General features: G+C 41.6%; 2 protein-coding genes across 6 annotated transcripts in view; both read right to left on the bottom strand.

Annotated features, from left to right (window-relative positions):
• PENK (proenkephalin) overlaps positions 1-19,520 on the bottom strand; it is a 1,067,564-nt gene that overhangs the window by 60,541 nt on the left and 987,503 nt on the right. The window contains exon 1 of one of the 5 annotated variants that reach the window (XM_050802367.1): positions 14,597-14,600. The exons of the other annotated variants lie outside the window; for them this stretch is intronic. The gene's annotated coding sequence lies outside the window, so the exon portion shown is untranslated. Of the gene's footprint in view, positions 1-14,596; positions 14,601-19,520 lie in introns of those variants that run through there. 5 annotated transcript variants of the gene reach the window in all.
• RPS20 (ribosomal protein S20) overlaps positions 1-19,520 on the bottom strand; it is a 549,922-nt gene that overhangs the window by 426,034 nt on the left and 104,368 nt on the right. The gene's annotated exons all lie outside the window — the stretch shown is intronic.

Below are 19,520 nucleotides of genomic sequence, written 5' to 3'. Positions count from 1 at the left end.
AACAAAATGATGTCTTGTTTAATGTGGGATTTTATGTGCCACTGGAACATAGGCAACATCTAATGTGAAACGGCTTCTGCTTCAAACAGAGGGCCAATATTTTGCCCTCTGTTTACTATGTTGCCCAGGGTTACCACAACCTTGCTAGAGTTCCAAGCACAGTGGTTATCAGCAGAGATGGATGCCATTGTAAGGAGCCTGGAAATCCCAGGTGTAGGTACTGAATAAACAAGAAAGGTATTGTAATAATCTCAGTTGTGAGGATGAGGGAAAGAAACAACCACTGAAGAATTTTGATAAGGGATTTTTCTAGCTTTCAAACCTTTCTCAGGAATATTTCAGCAGGGTGGGACTTAGGGCCACTTATTCAGCTTCATGATTGGCCATTTTCTGTCCATTCCTGCACCTTTTCTCCTCCTTCTCCTGTGGGTGGTTCTCTCCAGTTGCCTCTTCTTTTTACATATCCAGGACATGCTGATAACATTAATGCTTCTACAAAGATACAGGTTTTAACAGGGAAAGGAGGTGGGGTCTGGCATGTGGTAGATAATCAATGTTGGTTGGCTAAATAAAAGCCAAACTTCATCTCCATTGACTTTATTACTACTTAAACTGAACATTTAAAAAAAGAATTAGTCTTGGACGTGATGCAACATTATGTCTAAATCAAACTTTTTTATTACCTTGGATTTTACAACCTTCTTATCCTTCTGGTTAAGTGAGAGCAGGCAACTCCATCTGGCATGTAAAGAACCGGAAAAAAATTCTATGGATTTTTGTATCTGTTTATTTATCCTCGTACATGTTGTAGCTACTGGTAGAATATTTGGATTTTTGCCAGTTTGTTAGAAGAGTAGATTTTACTTTACATTTATTTTTTATGAACAAGATTGAGCATCTTGCTATATGTTTAAGTGTCATTTGTATTTATTTTTAAAATAATTTCTTGCTGTTACCTCTTGCCCATTTTTTTCTATCAGGTTGTTGGTCTTTTTCTTCTCCACTTTTAGAAGCCTTTGTAAATCAAGGATATTAGCTCTTTGTGTTTGTTACATATGGCAAATACACTTCTCTAGATTGTCATTTGTTTTGTACTTTGCTACTGTAAATGTGTTTTAATTTCATAGAGCTAAATTTATCACTATTTCTCCTTGTTGCCTCTGTTTTGAATCATGATTAGGAATACTTGTGCGTTTTCAGGTAATGAAGAAATTCATCTCTGTTTTCTTCTCATATTTGCGTGGTTTTATTTTTTACATTTCAGTCTCTAAACTATTTTGAATTTCCCTGGTGTCTATTATAAGACATATATCCTATTTTATCACTTTTCATATTGCTATTGAGTGATCCCAATATTATTTGTTAAGAAGGCCATCCTTTCCCCACTGATTTGAAATTCTGCTTTTTTTTCATGTATTAAATTTCCACATACTACCATGTCTATTTCTGGATTTTCTGTTTTATGACAATAGTCTGTCTGTAAACCAATATTATGCTATTTTTAATTATATAGACTTTATCACTTATACAGTAACAATAATTTGTAATATCATTTTATACACAGTACGAAAAGTTTGCCCCCCACAACCAACCCACCATGCTCCTTTCCCAGGGCTTTTGTAGTTATTATTGCTTGTTTGTTCTTCCAAGTGAACTTTGTTACCACTTTCTCTAGATCTAGAGATAAAAGACTGTTGATATTATACTGAGATGGCATTAAGTTTGTTAATCAACTTAGGGATGATTTACATCTTTACAGCAATGAGTTTTTTTTTTGCCAAGGTATACTGCTTGTCTTTCCGTTTTCCACTGAGTAAGCTCTGTAGTTTTTAGGAGTGTTTTATTATTTTCCTCTTATAGGCTTTATATACTTTTTTTCTTTTTCTTTTTTTTTTTTTGAGACAGATTCTCGCTCTGTCGCTCAGGCTGGAGTGCAGTGGCGCGATCTTGGCTCACAGAAAAGCTCCGCCTCCCAGGTTCATGCCATTCTCCTGCCTCAGCCTCTCAAGTAGCTGGGACTACAGGCGCCCGCCACCGTGCCACTATTTTTTTGTATTTTTAGTAGAGACGGGGTTTCACCGTGTTATCCAGGATGATCTTGATATCCTGACCTCGTGATCCGCCCACCTCAGCCTCCCAAAGTGCTGGGATTACAGGTGTGAGCCACCATGCCTGACCGGCTTTATGTATTTCTTTTTTTTTTTTTTTTTTTTTGGTTTAGGCTATATTGGTGATCATTTTCTTTTTTTTTTTTTTTATTTTTATTATTATTATACTTTAAGTTGTAGGGTACATGTGCATAACGTGCAGGTTTGTTACATATGTATACTTGTGCCATGTTGCTGTGCTGCACCCATCAACTCGTCATTTACATCAGGTATAACTCCCAATGCAATCCCTCCCCCCTCCCCCCTCCCCATGATAGGCCCCGGTGTGTGATGTTCCCCTTCCTGAGTCCGAGTGATCTCATTGTTCAGTTCCCACCTATGAGTGAGAACATGCGGTGTTTGGTTTTCTGTTCTTGTGATAGTTTGCTAAGAATGATGGATTCCAGCTGCACCCAAGTCCCTACAAAGGACACAAACTCATCCTTTTTTATGGCTGCATAGTATTCCATGGTGTATATGTGCCACATTTTCTTAATCCAATCTGTCACTGATGGACATTTGGGTTGATTCCAAGTCTTTGCTATTGTGAATAGTGCTGCAATAAACATACGTGTGCATGTGTCTTTATAGCAGCATAATTTATAATCCTTTGGGTATATACCCAGTAATGGGATGGCTGGGTCATATGGTACATCTAGTTCTAGATCCTTGAGGAATCGCCATACTGTTTTCCATAATGGTTGAACTAGTTTACAATCCCACCAAGAGTGTAAAAGTGTTCCTATTTCTCCACATCCTCTCCAGCACCTGTTGTTTCCTGACTTTTTAATGATTGCCATTCTAACTGGTGTGAGATGGTATCTCATTGTGGTGGTTTTGATTTGCATTTCTCTGATGGCCAGTGATGATGAGCATTTTTTCATGTGTCTGTTGGCTGTATGAATGTCTTCTTTTGAGAAATGTCTGTTCATGTCCTTTGCCCACTTTTTGATGGGGTTGTTTGTTTTTTTCTTGTAAATTTGTTTGAGTTCTTTGTAGGTTCTGGATATTAGCCCTTTGTCAGATGAGTAGATTGCAAAAATTTTCTCCCATTCTGTAGGTTGCCTGTTCACTCTGATGGTAGTGTCTTTTGCTGTGCAGAAGCTCTTTAGTTTAATGAGATCCCATTTGTCAATTTTGGCTTTTGCTGCCGTTGCTTTTGGTGTTTTAGACATGAAATCTTTGCCCATGCCTATGTCCTGAATGGTACTACCTAGGTTTTCCTCTAGGATTTTTATGGTATTAGGTCTAACATTTAAGTCTCTAATCCATCTGGAATTAATTTTCGTATAAGGAGTAAGGAAAGGATCCAGTTTCAGCTTTCTACTTATGGCTAGCCAATTTTCCCAGCACCATTTATTAAATAGGGAATCCTTTCCCCATTTCTTGTTTCTCTCAGGTTTGTCAAAGATCAAATGGCTGTAGATGTGTGGTATTATTTCTGAGGACTCTGTTCTGTTCCATTGGTCTATATCTCTGTTTTGGTACCAGTACCATGCTGTTTTGGTTACTGTAGCCTTGTAGTATAGTTTGAAGTCAGGTAGCGTGATGCCTCCAGCTTTGTTCTTTTGACTTAGGATTGTCTTGGAGATGCGGGCTCTTTTTTGGTTCCATATGAACTTTAAAGCAGTTTTTTCCAATTCTGTGAAGAAACTCATTGGTAGCTTGATGGGGATGGCATTGAATCTATAAATTACCTTGGGCAGTATGGCCATTTTCACAATATTGATTCTTCCTATCCATGAGCATGGTATGTTCTTCCATTTGTTTGTGTCCTCTTTGATTTCACTGAGCAGTGGTTTGTAGTTCTCCTTGAAGAGGTCCTTTACATCCCTTGTAAGTTGGATTCCTAGGTATTTGATTCTCTTTGAAGCAATTGTGAATGGAAGTTCATTCCTGATTTGGCTCTCTGTTTGTCTGTTACTGGTGTATAAGAATGCTTGTGATTTTTGCACATTAATTTTGTATCCTGAGACTTTGCTGAAGTTGCTTATCAGCTTAAGGAGATTTTGGGCTGAGACAATGGGGTTTTCTAAATATACAATCATGTCATCTGCAAACAGGGACAATTTGACTTCTTCTTTTCCTAACTGAATACCCTTGATTTCTTTCTCTTGCCTGATTGCCCTAGCCAGAACTTCCAACACTATGTTGAATAGGAGTGGTGAGAGAGGGCATCCCTGTCTTGTGCCAGTTTTCAAAGGGAATTTTTCCAGTTTTTGCCCATTCAGTATGATATTGGCTGTGGGTTTGTCATAAATAGCTCTTATTATTTTGAGGTACGTTCCATCAATACCGAATTTATTGAGCGTTTTTAGCATGAAGGGCTGTTGAATTTTGTCAAAAGCCTTTTCTGCATCAATTGAGATAATCATGTGGTTCTTGTCTTTGGTTCTGTTTATATGCTGGATTATGTTTATTGATTTGCGAATGTTGAACCAGCCTTGCATCCCAGGGATGAAGCCCACTTGATCATGGTGGATAAGCTTTTTGATGTGTTGCTGAATCCGGTTTGCCAGTATTTTATTGAGGATTTTTGCATCGATGTTCATCAGGGATATTGGTCTAAAATTCTCTTTTTTTGTTGTGTCTCTGCCAGGCTTTGGTATCAGGATGATGTTGGCCTCATAAAATGAGTTAGGGAGGATTCCCTCTTTTTCTATTGATTGGAATAGTTTCAGAAGGAATGGTACCAACTCCTCTTTGTACCTCTGGTAGAATTCAGCTGTGAATCCATCTGGTCCTGGACTTTTTTTGGTTGGTAGGCTATTAATTGTTGCCTCAATTTCAGAGCCTGCTATTGGTCTATTCAGGGATTCAACTTCTTCCTGGTTTAGTCTTGGAAGAGTGTAAGTGTCCAGGAAATTATCCATTTCTTCTAGATTTTCCAGTTTATTTGTGTAGAGGTGTTTATAGTATTCTCTGATGGTAGTTTGTATTTCTGTGGGGTCGGTGGTGATATCCCCTTGATCATTTTTAATTGCATCGATTTGATTCTTCTCTCTTTTCTTCTTTATTAGTCTGGCTAGTGGTCTGTCAATTTTGTTGATCTTTTCAAAAAACCAACTCCTGGATTCATTGATTTTTTGGAGGGTTTTTTGTGTCTCTATCTCCTTCAGTTCTGCTCTGATCTTAGTTATTTCTTGCCTTCTGCTAGCTTTCGAATGTGTTTGCTCTTGCTTCTCTAGTTCTTTTAATTGCGATGTTAGAGTGTCAATTTTACATCTTTCCTGCTTTCTCTTGTGGGCATTTAGTGCTATAAATTTCCCTCTACACACTGCTTTAAATGTGTCCCAGAGATTCTGGTATGTTGTATCTTTGTTCTCATTGGTTTCAAAGAACATCTTTATTTCTGCCTTCATTTCGTTATGTACCCAGTAGTCATTCAGGAGCAGGTTGTTCAGTTTCCATGTAGTTGAGCGGTTTTGAGTGAGTTTCTTAGTCCTGAGTTCTAGTTTGATTGCACTGTGGTCTGAGAGACAGTTTGTTATAATTTCTGTTCTTGTACATTTGCTGAGGAGTGCTTTACTTCCAATTACGTGGTCAATTTTGGAGTAAGTATGATGTGGTGCTGAGAAGAATGTATATTCTGTTGATTTGGGGTGGAGAGTTCTATAGATGTCTATTAGGTCTGCTTGCTGCAGAGATGAGTTCAATTCCTGGATATCCTTATTAACTTTCTGTCTCGTTGATCTGTCTAATGTTGACAGTGGAGTGTTGAAGTCTCCCATTATTATTGTATGGGAGTCTAAGTCTCTTTGTAAGTCTCTAAGGACTTGCTTTATGAATCTGGGTGCTCCTGTATTGGGTGCATATATATTTAGGATAGTTAGCTCTTCCTGTTGAATTGATCCCTTTACCATTATGTAATGGCCTTCTTTGTCTCTTTTGATCTTTGATGGTTTAAAGTCTGTTTTATCAGAGACTAGTATTGCAACCCCTGCTTTTTTTTGTTCTCCATTTGCTTGGTAAATCTTCCTCCATCCCTTTATTTTGAGCCTATGTATGTCTCTGCGTGTGAGATGGGTCTCCTGAATACAGCAGACTGATGGGTCTTGACTCTTTATCCAGTTTGCCAGTCTGTGTCTTTTAATTGGAGCATTTAGTCCATTTACATTTAAGGTTAATATTGTTATGTGTGAACTTGATCCTGCCATTATGATATTAACTGGTTATTTTGCTCATTAGTTGATGCAGTTTCTTCCTAGCCTCAATGGTCTTTACATTTTGGCATGTTTTTGCAATGGCTGGTACCGGTTGTTTCTTTCCATGTTTAGTGCTTCCTTCAGGATCTCTTGTAAGGCAGGCCTAGTGGTGACAAAATCTCTAAGCATTTGCTTATCTGTAAAGGATTTTATTTCTCCTTCACTTATGAAACTTAGTTTGGCTGGATATGAAATTCTGGGTTTAAAATTCTTTTCTTTAAGAATGTTGAATATTGGCCCCCACTCTCTTCTGGCTTGTAGAGTTTCTGCTGAAAGATCTGCTGTTAGTCTGATGGGCTTCCCTTTGTGGGTAACCCGACCTTTCTCTCTGGCTGCCCTTAAGATTTTTTCCTTCATTTCAACTTTGGTGAATCTGGCAATTATGTGTCTTGGAGTTGCTCTTCTCGAGGAGTATCTTTGTGGCGTTCTCTGTATTTCCTGGATTTGAATGTTGGCCTGCCCTACTAGGTTGGGGAAGTTCTCCTGGATGATATCCTGAAGAGTGTTTTCCAACTTGGTTCCATTTTCCCCCTCACTTTCAGGCACCCCAATCAGACGTAGATTTGGTCTTTTTACATAATCCCATACTTCTTGCAGGCTTTGTTCGTTTCTTTTTCTTCTTTTTTCTTTTGGTTTCTCTTCTCGCTTCATTTCATTCATTTGATCCTCAATCGCTGATACTCTTTCTTCCAGTTGATCGAGTCGGTTACTGAAGCTTGTGCATTTATCACGTATTTCTCGTGTCATGGTTTTCATCTCTTTCATTTCGTTTAGGACCTTCTCTGCATTAATTACTCTAGCCATCAATTCTTCCACTTTTTTTTCAAGATTTTTAGTTTCTTTGCGCTGGGTACGTAATTCCTCCTTTAGCTCTGAGAAATTTGATGGACTGAAGCCTTCTTCTCTCATCTCGTCAAAGTCATTCTCCGTCCAGCTTTGATCCGTTGCTGGCGATGAGCTGCGCTCCTTTGCCGGGGGAGATGCGCTCTTATTTTTTGAATTTCCAGCTTTTCTGCCCTGCTTTTTCCCCATCTTTGTGGTTTTATCTGCCTCTGGTCTTTGATGATGGTGATGTACTGATGGGGTTTTGGTGTAGGTGTCCTTCCTGTTTGATAGTTTTCCTTCTAACAGTCAGGACCCTCAGCTGTAGGTCTGTTGGAGATTGCTTGAGGTCCACTCCGGACCCTGTTTGCCTGGGTATCAGCAGCAGAGGCTGCAGAAGATAGAATATTTCTGAACAGCGAGTGTACCTGTCTGATTCTTGCTTTGGAAGCTTCCTCTCAGGGGTGTACTCCTCCCTGTGAGGTGTGGGGTGTCAGACTGCCCCTAGTGGGGGATGTCTCCCAGTTAGGCTACTCAGGGGTCAGGGACCCACTTGAGCAGGGAGTCTGTCCCTTCTCAGATCTCAACCTCCGTGTTGGGAGATCCACTGCTCTCTTCAAAGCTGTCAGACAGAGTCGTTTGCGTCTGTGCAGAGGTGTCTGTGTGTCTTAGTTTACCGTGCCCTGTCCCCAGAGGTGGAGTCTACAGAGACAGGCAGGTTTCCTTGAGCTGCTGTGAGCTCCACCCAGTTCGAGCTTCCCAGCAGCTTTGTTTACCTACTTAAGCCTCAGCAATGGCGGGCGCCCCTCCCCCAGCCTCGCTGCTGCCTTGCCGGTAGATCACAGACTGCTGCGCTAGCAATGAGGGAGGCTCCGTGGGTGTGGGACCCTCCCGGCCAGGTGTGGGATACGATCTCCTGGTGTGCCTGTTTCCTAAAGCGCAGTATTGGGGTGGGAGTTACCCGATTTTCCAGGTGTTGTGTGTCTCAGTTCCCCTGGCTAGGAAAAGGGACTCCCTTCCCCCTTGCGCTTCCCAGGTGAGGCAATGCCTCGCCCTGCTTCAGCTCTCGCTGGTCGGGCTGCAGCAGCTGACCAGCTCTGATCGTCCGGCACTCCCCAGTGAGATGAACCCAGTACCTCAGTTGAAAATGCAGAAATCACCGGTCTTCTGTGTCGCTCGCGCTGGGAGTTGGAGACTGGAGCTGCTCCTATTCGGCCATCTTGCTCCGCCTCGGCTTTATGTATTTCTTAATCTTCATGTTAAAGTTATGCCCAATGTTTTCTAAGTGTAAATAGAATCTTTCCCATTATATTTTAATTTCCCATTAGTTTTCAATTGATTTTTGTTTTACATGTGAGAGCTATTTTTGAAAGTATACATTTAAACTACTATAATAAGTTATCTTATTGTTAATAATGGTTTTCACTAATTTATTTTTTAGGGGGACATTACAGATGTATAATTTTATCACATGCAAATACCTCTTTTTAATTCTTAGACTACTAATTGCTTCTCTTGTCTTATTACATTGGCCAAAATCATCAACATGATATTAAATAGTAGCTCTAGTGCGTTTTAGAAAGCTATTCACAAAGAATAAAGTTGATTGTTTCAGGAAGCTTTTCCTCTTTTTCTCGCATTTCCCTCTTCCTTCCTAGAAAGAAAGAATATGACAATGAGATGCAGAGTAGAGTTCCCAACATTAAGCATAAGATAGACAAAGGGAGTCTAGGAATCTGGATAATAATGTGTTGTTTAGCTGCCAACATTTGGATGCTTCATTTATGTAGATGCTTCCAAGATAATTGCTCAATTAATTATCAAGACTCTACATGTTCACAGAGATATTTGACCTGAGTTATTTCCTTTGCCAGCATAAATAATGAAGGATGAGTAAAAGACTTAACTTGGATAAGAAAACTTTCTCATACATTCTGCTTAAGCCAGAAAGCCATTTCCTTGAAGTTTCTTAGCATTCTAGGGCTTATATGGTGCCAGGTTGAATGCTAAGTGTTTTATCTCATTGGTTCCACACAACACACCAAATTGAGGACTGGAGGTGTTATGTAACTGGCTCAAAGTTATAAAACTCATAAGAGGCAGAGGAAATTGAAACCGAGGATTGTTGAACTCTAGACTGCCTCCCATGTAGCCCAAGTACTCCAAACTGGGCGCCCTGGTTTGGATATGAACATGCACTGCCAGTGAGGATCTTTGAATGAGGTCTTCTGGGGTATGTAGGTTTCATGGCTGCTCCTGAAGAAATTACTGATTATCTCTAAGTGATCACTGGCATTGGCATTATTAAATGTCCAATCACATTTAAGAAGCTGTGTGGCTATGTGGCTTTGTCACATCTGTTGACCACAGAAAATGACTCAGTCTATTATCCTGACAAATTGCATTTCAATCCCTTGAGAAAGATACTCAAATTGGAAAATCATCTGCACTTTTTCTTCCCTGCTACATCTCTGGCTTTACTGCAATCATTTCTTAAAACTTCCAACAGAACAGCAACAACTCTCACAATTGGCATGTTTTAAAGCTTCTCTTTCTGCTTCTATCTGAATTATTTAGGAAAGCTTTAGAAAATGAAAAAACTAAGACTCAAGAGCAAGCTTCTGTCTCTTTTAGAGGATGAGCTTCACATGGCTATTTTATTATTTTCCATATTAGAAGCAAAGTTTTAAAAACTATTCTTTATGCTTTTATGAAAATGTTATGTGATTTTTAAAAGTATTATGCATAAAGACAATACGAAAATTAAAAGGAAATCCTTTTTTTTTTCATTAGTAAGTATTCAGTAATGTGTCAAATCTTGATATACCTAATTTGTCTTCCTTCAACTTTACTTTTGGATTTCCTGATTCCAGTTTTTCAGAAGTTGACAGACATCATGTTATTGTCACTAATTCCTCCCACTCAGCTCTCAGAGGTTCATTGTTCTGAGGGAGAAATTATCATCTTCCCTTTTCCCTCCACTGGCTCAGTTTAAGAAAGTGAGGCAGATTATGGGTCTTCTGTTTTGTGCTTCAGCACAGGCTGGCATTTGATTCTGTAGTATCCCAAGACCTTTACTAGAAAATTCCAACTCTTCATCTTTTTCTCCTGCTCTTCAGTCTTCAGAGCCTCTTTGTGGTTCAAGGGGTGTGGGTAAAAGGGAGAGTTTGCTGGACACCACTGGGAGGAAGCCTATGACCTGACCCTTAGGTACTGGGGAATACCTGTTCTAAGACAGTTAAGTGAGACTTTTCAAAACTGATGGATAGGATCTGGCTTCATCCGCAGAGAAGACCAGCAGAACCACTTGGATATTGGGACATTAGGCATACTCATCTAGAGCTCCTCCAACCCCCCTTTTTGAGTTCAGGGCATAACTTCTTCCATGGACCACTCAGTCAGTGACATTTTCATGGCTAGTTTGGTGTAGCTAGTTTGTGGGTTCTCTAACACTGATTGCTCAGCCCACTTCTGATAATTGTGGCCTGAGAAAAATTTAAGAATTTAAAGGAGTAATGTTGGCATTTCTGAAAACCTTTTGTTTCTAGTGGTCTAAGCCTGGAATTAAAGCCTAGGAGCCCAGTGGCATCTGCGTACAAGAATCAGCTTTGCAAGCCGAATGTCTCCAGCTGTTGTGGAGCCTCATGCTCCTACAACTTAGTGGAGCGTCTTTTAAGTAAAAAAAATACAAACATTTCTCTTTCTTTCTTTCTCTTTCTTTCCCTTCCTCCCTCCCTCCCTCCTTCTCTCTCTCTCTCTCTCCCTCCCTCCCTCCCTCCCTCCCTCCCTCCCTCCCTCTCTCTCTCTCTCTCTTTCTTTCTTTCTTTCTTTCTTTCTTTCTTTCTTTCTTTCTTTCTTTCTTTCTTTCTTTCTTTCTTTCTTTCTTTCTTTCATTCTTTCTTTCTTTCTTTCTTTTCTTCTCTCTTTCTTTTTTAAACAGCATCTCAGTCTGTCACCGAGGCTGGAGTGCAGTGGTACAATCATAGCTCTCAGCCTTGCACTCCTGGGCACAAGTAATCCTCCCATCTCAGCTTCCCAAAGTGCTGAGATTACAGGCATAAACCACCATGCCTGACCATTTTTCCTTATTTTATGAAATATAGAATCATGTGAACAAATTGCTAAGATCTTGGAAGGAGTCTTGAAGGTTAAGCATGGTTAGCTTCCAGTCAAATCTGCCTCATCTCTGAGCAGCTCAATTGACTCTCTTCCCCTGTGGACTTCTGTGGCCTTGTGACTGTCCTAGCAACTCATCTTAACTTTCCTGTCACACCATTGTTTCTTCATTCATAACTATTTCTCAATTATACACACTTATTTTGATGTGTATTTCTCTGTAGCCCACTCTCTCTCTACCTAACAAGAGTGATCTGACAAATTATTTTCTGGAACAGCTCAATTTCTGTTGTCCTGATAGTTATTAATAGAACCCCTTTTCACTATCAGAACTGCTATAGTTTAGATGATAAGGTTTGTCACTTATTTATTGCTTTTAGTGACTTTATTAATACACTGTCATTGCTCATATGAAATTGTCTAGTTTCTGGACATATTTATATTTCTTCCTAACTTAGTTTTGGCTCTCCACTGTCCTTCCCAGGTTTAGTTAATATCTGAGTTGGAATCAGTCAGGATCCTGGGATTGGATGGATGTTTTATGAATGATTGATGTTTGCAGCAATTTTAGCAAAGTATTCAGCCTTATTTGTGAAGCCATCAGTACAGAACAAATGTTCATGACGTCGCAGTTATCCCATCTCAAGTAACCAAACACTACCCTGAACCCCCAAATTGCTCCTCCTCATAATCCATCCCATGTAATATCACATAAACTTGTCTAAGCCAGACACTTCCACTTACTGTAACAGAAGATGAAGTTCAGAAAGAGATATTTTGCTTGGCGCTATGGTTCATGCCTGTAATCTCAGCACTGTGGGAGGCCAAGGCTGGTGGATTGCTTGCGCTCTGGAGTTCAAGACCAGACTGGGCAACATGGCAAAACCCATGTCTCTACTAGTCTCTACTAAAAATACAAAAAAATTATCTAGGTGTGGTGAAGCCCACTTGTAGTCCCAGCTACTTAGAAGGCTCAGGTGGGAGGATTGATTGAGCCTGGGAAGTCGGGGCTGCAGTGAGCTGAGATAGTGCCACTGCAGTCCAGCCTGGGCAACAGAGTGAGACCCTGTCTCAAAAAACAAAAACAAAAAAACAGAAAGAAAATTCTAAATGACATATTTTTTTGGAAATGAGTGTCCATGGTCTATTTATATGACATGTACCTTGACAAAATAGTTTTTATAAATATGGTGTTAGGTCTGTTAGGTGTGTGATGGAACAAGCAGTAAAGAGATCATAAAAGTTTCATGAAACTGCTTGTGCTCAGCAAGCTTGTTTCATGTGTGACTCTTGTATAGAGCAAATAAGAAGTGGCTGAGATCCTCGGGCTCCCTAGACAAGGGGAAATAGATGTTGATGGTTGAAGTCAGTCCTTGGAGTCAGATCTGGGTTTGAATCTGTTCTCTGCTTCTTATAAACTGACTGGGCTTGAGTTACTTAACGTCTCTGAGCCTTGGTTTTCTCATCTGTGAAACTGGCATAATGATGCCACCTGTCTCACAGGTTTATTTTAAAAATTAAATGAGACACTATTTGTGTGCACTAAGCATGCTGCTAAGGCCTAACGGTCAGCATCATCTTCATCATCTGTGTGACTCTGTTGTAGTCTATTGACATTTTTGGCATCATTTTGAAAGAGGTAGAATTGTTGTGGGAAAGCATTGAGGGTAAACCTTAGAAATAGCACTTGTTAGCAGGAAAATGTGGAACCCAGAAGCAGGAATCCAGGTTCTCTTACTGATTGGCTTTGCAACCACAGGCAGGTTGCTTCTCTGTGTTTTAGGTTTCTCAGTTACCAGTGGCAGGTGCGGGTGTGAGGAACACCAATGCCCTCAGAGGTCACGTGAACCAAATGAAATCATACGTATTAAATTATTTTTTTCAAATACAAAGTACTACGTTTACATATTATAGGTTTGTGGTTATAAAGATTAAAGACCAGGGGCCGGGCGCGGTGGCTCAAGCCTGTAATCCCAGCACTTTGGGAGGCCGAGGCGGGCGGATCACGAGGTCAGGAGATCGAGACCATCCTGGCTAACCTGGTGAAACCCCGTCTCTACTAAAAAATACAAAAAACTAGCCGGGCGAGGTGGCGGGCGCCTGTAGTCCCAGCTACTGGGGAGGCTGAGGCAGGAGAATTGCGTGAACCCGGGAGGCGGAGCTTGCAGTGAGCTGAGATCCGGCCACTGCACTCCAGCCTGGGCGGCAGAGTGAGACTCCGTCTCAAAAAAAAAAAAAAAAAAAAAAGATTAAAGACCAGGCCAGGTGTTGTGGCTCATGCCTGTAATCCCAGAACTTTGGGAGGCCAAGGTGGGTGGATCACCTGAGGTCAAGAATTTGAGACAGCCTGACCAATATGGTGAAACCCCATCTCAACTAAAAATACAAAAATTAGCCTGGTGTGGTGGCTGACATCTGTAATCGTAGCTACTCGGGAGGCTGAGACAGGAGAATTGCTTGAACCCGGGAGGCAGAGGTTGTGGTAAACTGAGATCACGCCGCTGCACTCCAGCCTGGCCAACAAAAAGATTAAAGGCCAGACAAGCTTTGGTGAGGATATGTACCTGCTGGGGCTTTATTGGTGAGGCGACTTAAACACCATTACTCACATCTGGTTGTGTTCCACTTGTGTCTAATTCTGGCTGACTTGGCCATATCATTATAAAAGACCAATGCATCAAAGGAGAACACTTAATTATTTTATAGAGCCAGGGTCTTGCCATGTTGCCCAGGCTGGTCTCAAACTCCTGGTCTCAAGCAATCTTCCCATCTCAGCTTGCTGAGTAGGTGGGATTACAGGTGCAAGCCACAGTGCCTGGTCATGAACATTTATTTTAAAAGCACCTTATGCTTACTTGACCTTTCAGTGCTTCCAGTGTTGGGGTCATGGGACTGGGCTCCAGCCCGTATACCCCCATCTAGATGTAGGACTTTGGGGAGGTCAGCTGACTTCTGTAGACACCTGTCCTCATTTCTTCTTTGGGGAGTTGAGAATAGATCTTTCAAAGCAATTCACAGACCGCCTGCCTCCCGTGACTACTATAGTCTGAGCAGCCACTCTCTCTTGCCTGGAGTATTGCAAATTGCAAGTCCTAATTGATTTGTGTAATTTGCTGCTTTGCCAACCACTTCCTCCATGTCTGTTCTCACATCACAGATCAGATTTTTCCAATGGACACCTTCAGTGTCTTCCTCTGCTCTTGGAATAAAAGACAAGCCCCTTCCCCTTCCCTAGGCCTCCAAACCTGTCCTAGTCTGGGTGTCCTACCTCTTCAGACCCTCTGCCCACCTCACCTCACCTGGGCACCCCCCAACTTCTAGCTCCACTAACTTCTTTCTGCCTCAGTGCTGTTACTGCCCCTTTGTCTGGTCAGCCCCTACTCACCCTCCTGCCCCCAGCTCAAGTGCAATTTCCTCACAAAAGCCTCCTGAGGCCTCCCTGGTCTGAGCAGGCCCCCATTCCTGACTCTCCCAGGGCAGAACCTTTCCTTCCTAGCTCATGTCAGCATTGCAGTTTTATATTCGCTCATATGCTCATTCGCTTCCTCCTTGCCTCTCGCGCTGAACATCGCTACTTGAGGACAGACACCAGGTTTATCTTCATTCACTATGGATCCTCAGGTACCTGGCATGTAGGAGGTGCTGGATAAATATTTTTTGAGTGCATACCAAGATGAATGAAATAAACATGAACTATAAGGTAATTTTAAACATTTCACATATTGTGGTTCTGTGCTCTTTTATCCACCAACTCAGGGCTGTTCAGTGTGATTCTTACATGGGACGTCCCAATAAAGCTCTATTATTTCAGGCCGGGCGCGGTGGCTCACGCCTGTAATCCCAGCACTTTGGGAGGCCAAGGTGGATGGATCACAAGGTCAGGAGATCGAGACCATCCTGGATAACACGGTGAAACCCTGTCTCTACTAAAAATACAAAAAATTAGCTGGGTGTGGTGGCGGGCACCTGTAGTCCCAGCTACTCGGCAGGCTGAGGCAGGAGAACGGCGTGAACCCTAGGGGCAGAACTTGCAGTGAGCTGAGATTGTGCCACTGCACTCCAGCCCGGGCAACAGAGCGAGACTCCATCTCAGAAAAAAAAAAAAAAAAAAAAAAAAGCTCTATTATTTCTAGACATCTAACTTCTCAGAGTCCAATACTAGGGATTTAGTAAATTAAGTGGACACAGGTGTTCTGGAATTCTTTCAAGGATGTGAATTATGAGCCAATAAGGCAAGAGAATCAGAATTCCAGAAGAACCCAGTGGGACTGATGATGACCAAGCCTTCTCCATGGACTTTCTTGGCCAAATTTGTCCAAATTTCCTGCCAGAACAGTGCTGAAGTTAGGACCACACAGAGAGCCCGGCTGTTAGTCAGCACTTGGGTTGTCGGTGCCTGCGATGCCCAGTCATCTTTATCCAGTCTAGGCCATGTTGACCCTCTCTTGCTCCTTCACTCTTCTGGGCAGGCGCTGTGATTCACCCTTGAAAAGTCATGCAACCCTCTGGTGTGCACAAGCCCCAGTCCACTTATTAAGTTTGTGAATTCCAGGGGCAGTGGCTTGCCTGGTGGATGCCCCTCTCTCCATCTCTCCTGGGCTTTGGCACTCATTCTTTCCCAGGAGACCTGTCTTTCAAGTCCCCAGAGTGACTCAGGGTGACTTCATGCTGGATTTCATTTTCATGTATTCAGTTCAAATACGTTCTTTTAAAAGCTCTACTTTTCATTGACAGTGAGAAAACTGCCCTGGTTTGTAAGTCTGACACAGGGCCCGGAAACTTCAAGTTTTAAAAGGATCACAGGTGATTTTGATACAGATACTCATGGACAAAGCTTTACACTATTCTAGAAGCAGCAGTACCCGCAGCCCAGGCATTCATGTTTCTTTTGAGCCAGCCTCAGGGATGAGTGAGTGTGGTGGAGGGAGCTAATGGGTGATAAATTGGTGGAATAGGTCCCTAGCCAAGGGCAAACCCAATTTTTTTTTTCTTCTGATTTCCAGAGACAGTTCAGCTTCACTTGTTTGTCATATAACACTGTCTCTACCCTGCCTGCTGGTTGGAGCACAGTTGAGCATGTGAGGGTGTGCGGAGCTCCGATTATGGGCACCGGAATTGATGGGGACACATCAGCCTTCACGGACAGCCAGGGCGGGTGAGAGCAGGCCAGACAGTGCCCACGGTCACACAAGTGTAGCAAGAGAACAGTCAGCTTGTTAGGGAAGCAGTGAGTGAAGTGTTATGAGATATTTATGTCTAGGAAGAGTGTGCTGGTTACCAAATTAATCCAGGCATTCTTAAATGTTTTTCTCACTATACCATTATACTTGCTTATTATAGGGAATTAAGAAATATTTTAAAATAGGAAGAGTAATATAAAATTCCTCTGTAAACCAACTACTTAGAAATAACTAGCAAAATTTTATGTGTATTCTTCCAGTATGAAATATATATTAAATACATATTATTACAAATATCTGTTATATTATTTATATATAAATATAGATTAATTACATATTTATATGCTAAAATATGTTATGTATTTAATATTGACAATACACAAAATATCACTACTTACATATACATGTGCACATTTATATATAGACAGAAACACACACAAATTTTGTTTTAAACTTAAAATAATAAAGTTTATATTTTGCTTTTTTTCACCTGCCATTACATTGTGATGTTTTCCCCATGAGATTCAATAGTCTTCAAATACATGTCTTTTCTTTTTGTGGGGGTGATGGAGTCTCACTCTGTCACCCAGGCTGGAGTGCAGTGGCGTGATCTGGCTCACTGCAAGCTCTGTCTCCTGGGTTCGTGCCATTCTCCTGCCTCAGCCTCCCGAGTATCTGGGACTACAGGCATCCACCACCGTGCCTGGTTAATTTTTTTTTTTTTTAATATTTTTAGTAGAGACGGGGTTTCACCGTGTTAGCCAGGATGGTCTTGATCTCCTGACCTTGTGATCCGCCCGCCTCGGCCTTCCAAAGTGCTGGGATTATAGGCATGAGCCATCGTGCCCGGCCAAATACATGCTTTTTAATAGCTGTATGATATATGATGTCATGATGAAAATGAATTATTACTTGATTTTAGCCATTTACATTGTTTCTAAATATTCATTATTATAAAAAATGCTTCAATGAGTGATCTTGAACTTAGATTTTAGTCTATTTCTTTGATAATATTAAATTGCCATTCCTTTAATAAGTCAAAAACTGGGATGATTGTGTCCTAATTTAGTGTCTTGCTGAAACTGAGTCAAGGAACATTTCCAAAGTGAACTAGTGGAATTGCTTTCCAAATATCTGATGTCAGAGGAAGGAAAGGAGGCTGGGAGAGCCCCTTCCCACTGCACTATCCCCTCCCATCACAGACAAGAGACTCTCCTCTCTCTGTCTACCGTGCATCTGCACAACCAGTGGAGCCCTGGTTAGTTCTGGCATTTGTGGGCAGGGAAAGCCCTGTAACTACTTTAGCAGCGATGTCACTAAACGTTGTCTGTGTGGCATTCATGTATCTCAGAGGGTGTAGCCTGGCTCACAGAGTATCTGATTCCACGTAGCACAGCTTTGCTATGCTGGAGCCAGGGTGGAGAATTGTACCACAGTGTTAAGAAGACAGCCCACAGAACCTTGGCAGGCAGAACATCATGCTTTGAAAAAGTTAAAGATTGATGATAATTAGTTAATGAGATGTCAGGCTCACTAAAGAGAGGAAATCATTAATTAGTGCTTAATCTGTTTTTAGATATACTAGACTAGAGTCTCACAATTTCCAGCATCATCAGCTTTAAACCATGACATGAATGCAAAGTGTAATGTCTACCACCAGACTTTTTGTAATTATTAAAATATGCTTTGGTACACTGAAACAAACATTAGTTTTAATTCAATTTTAATTGTGGGGAATGAGAATTTGGAGCATTGACTTAGAGTTTCTAAGGAAAGAGAAATTTCAAAGTGATGTGTTTAGGTTCACTCTCCTTCATCCACTGTAGAGGGGCTGGTTGCCCAAGCATTGCCCCTTGGCAGCTTCTCACAGGGAGGTGATGTCATGCCTGCCTCCGAAGGCCCATTTGGAGGAGATCCTTGAGATGGCCTGGGATCCACCCCATGCTCACCCCAGTTCTGTACTTTTTTTCTGCCTTCATCCCTGAGGCCATTCCTGCCTTCTCTCGGTCAGCTCTGCCCTTCACCTGTGTCGCTGGGGTATCCCTTGATCCACACACACAGCCCTGGCGAGGACCCACCCCCACTTGCACTGTGCTCTTGGGTTGTGGGGGTCACCATCAGGTGCTTCTGTCTGCTTGGGGCTGGCCCCCAGCTCTGCTCACCTCCTGTGCAAGCTTGAGTTAGATAGACTAAGATTCTCTAAGCCTCCATTTCTTCATCTACAAAATGAGGCTAATAACAGGAACAATGCCATCAGGTTTTGAAGATGAAATGAGGTGACAGACATCTGGCACACAGCCAGGATTCATTGAGTGTTCGCTCTTAGAGATATGATCGTAGTGTGAAGTCAGTCAGTTGAGAGCTCTTTAAAGTCAGGGAATTGGCTTTGAGCTTTCTGTTTCATCTCTGCAGGACTCAGCATGGGGTAGAACATCTGTGGATGCTGAATACTTGTCATTGTCATTTGACTCTATTTCCTGGAGGTTAATGATTTTCTATTAGCACACCCTGGCTTTTTTGACTGTGACCTGGGTGTTTCTGCCCAGGTAACAATGAGGCTGCAGCCGCTTTCTTATTTTACACACCATCAGTGGTGCATTCATAAATGGTTTCCAACCAGTTCAAAAAACAAAAACAAACAAAAAAAAACACTGATTTGTGGATTTCGTTAGCGTAAATAGTTTCATTATGGCCAACTTTGAGCTACTGTCGTGACAGGAACTGGCTTGCAAAAGCCCTCAAAGGTTTTGCAGTTGACACTCTTAGCTGCTCGACCTATATATTGCAACTGGACTCATCTAAAAGTAGAAACCAGGGGACTTCAGTGGTGCCTAACACTGACATCAGAATTCACAAGGGTGAGCTGGTGTTCTGAGTGACTTTTAGCTTTCATGAGACCTCGAGTCAAATCCGAATTCACATCTGGCATTCATCCTACACATTACAGGGCAGCCTTGTGGACAGTGTTGTTCATCTTCCTAATGATCCTGGGTGTCTCAATGAGAAATGTCAAAATTCGTCTGCTTTACAGAGTATTTCATCGAAAGGAG

The sequence above is a fragment of the Macaca thibetana genome, chromosome 8, assembly GCF_024542745.1.
Source record: "Macaca thibetana thibetana isolate TM-01 chromosome 8, ASM2454274v1, whole genome shotgun sequence".
In the NCBI taxonomy this organism is placed as follows: Eukaryota; Metazoa; Chordata; class Mammalia; order Primates; family Cercopithecidae; genus Macaca; species Macaca thibetana.
The sequence above is the reverse complement of the archived record's forward strand: the minus strand, read 5'-3'. Positions and strand labels throughout refer to the sequence as shown.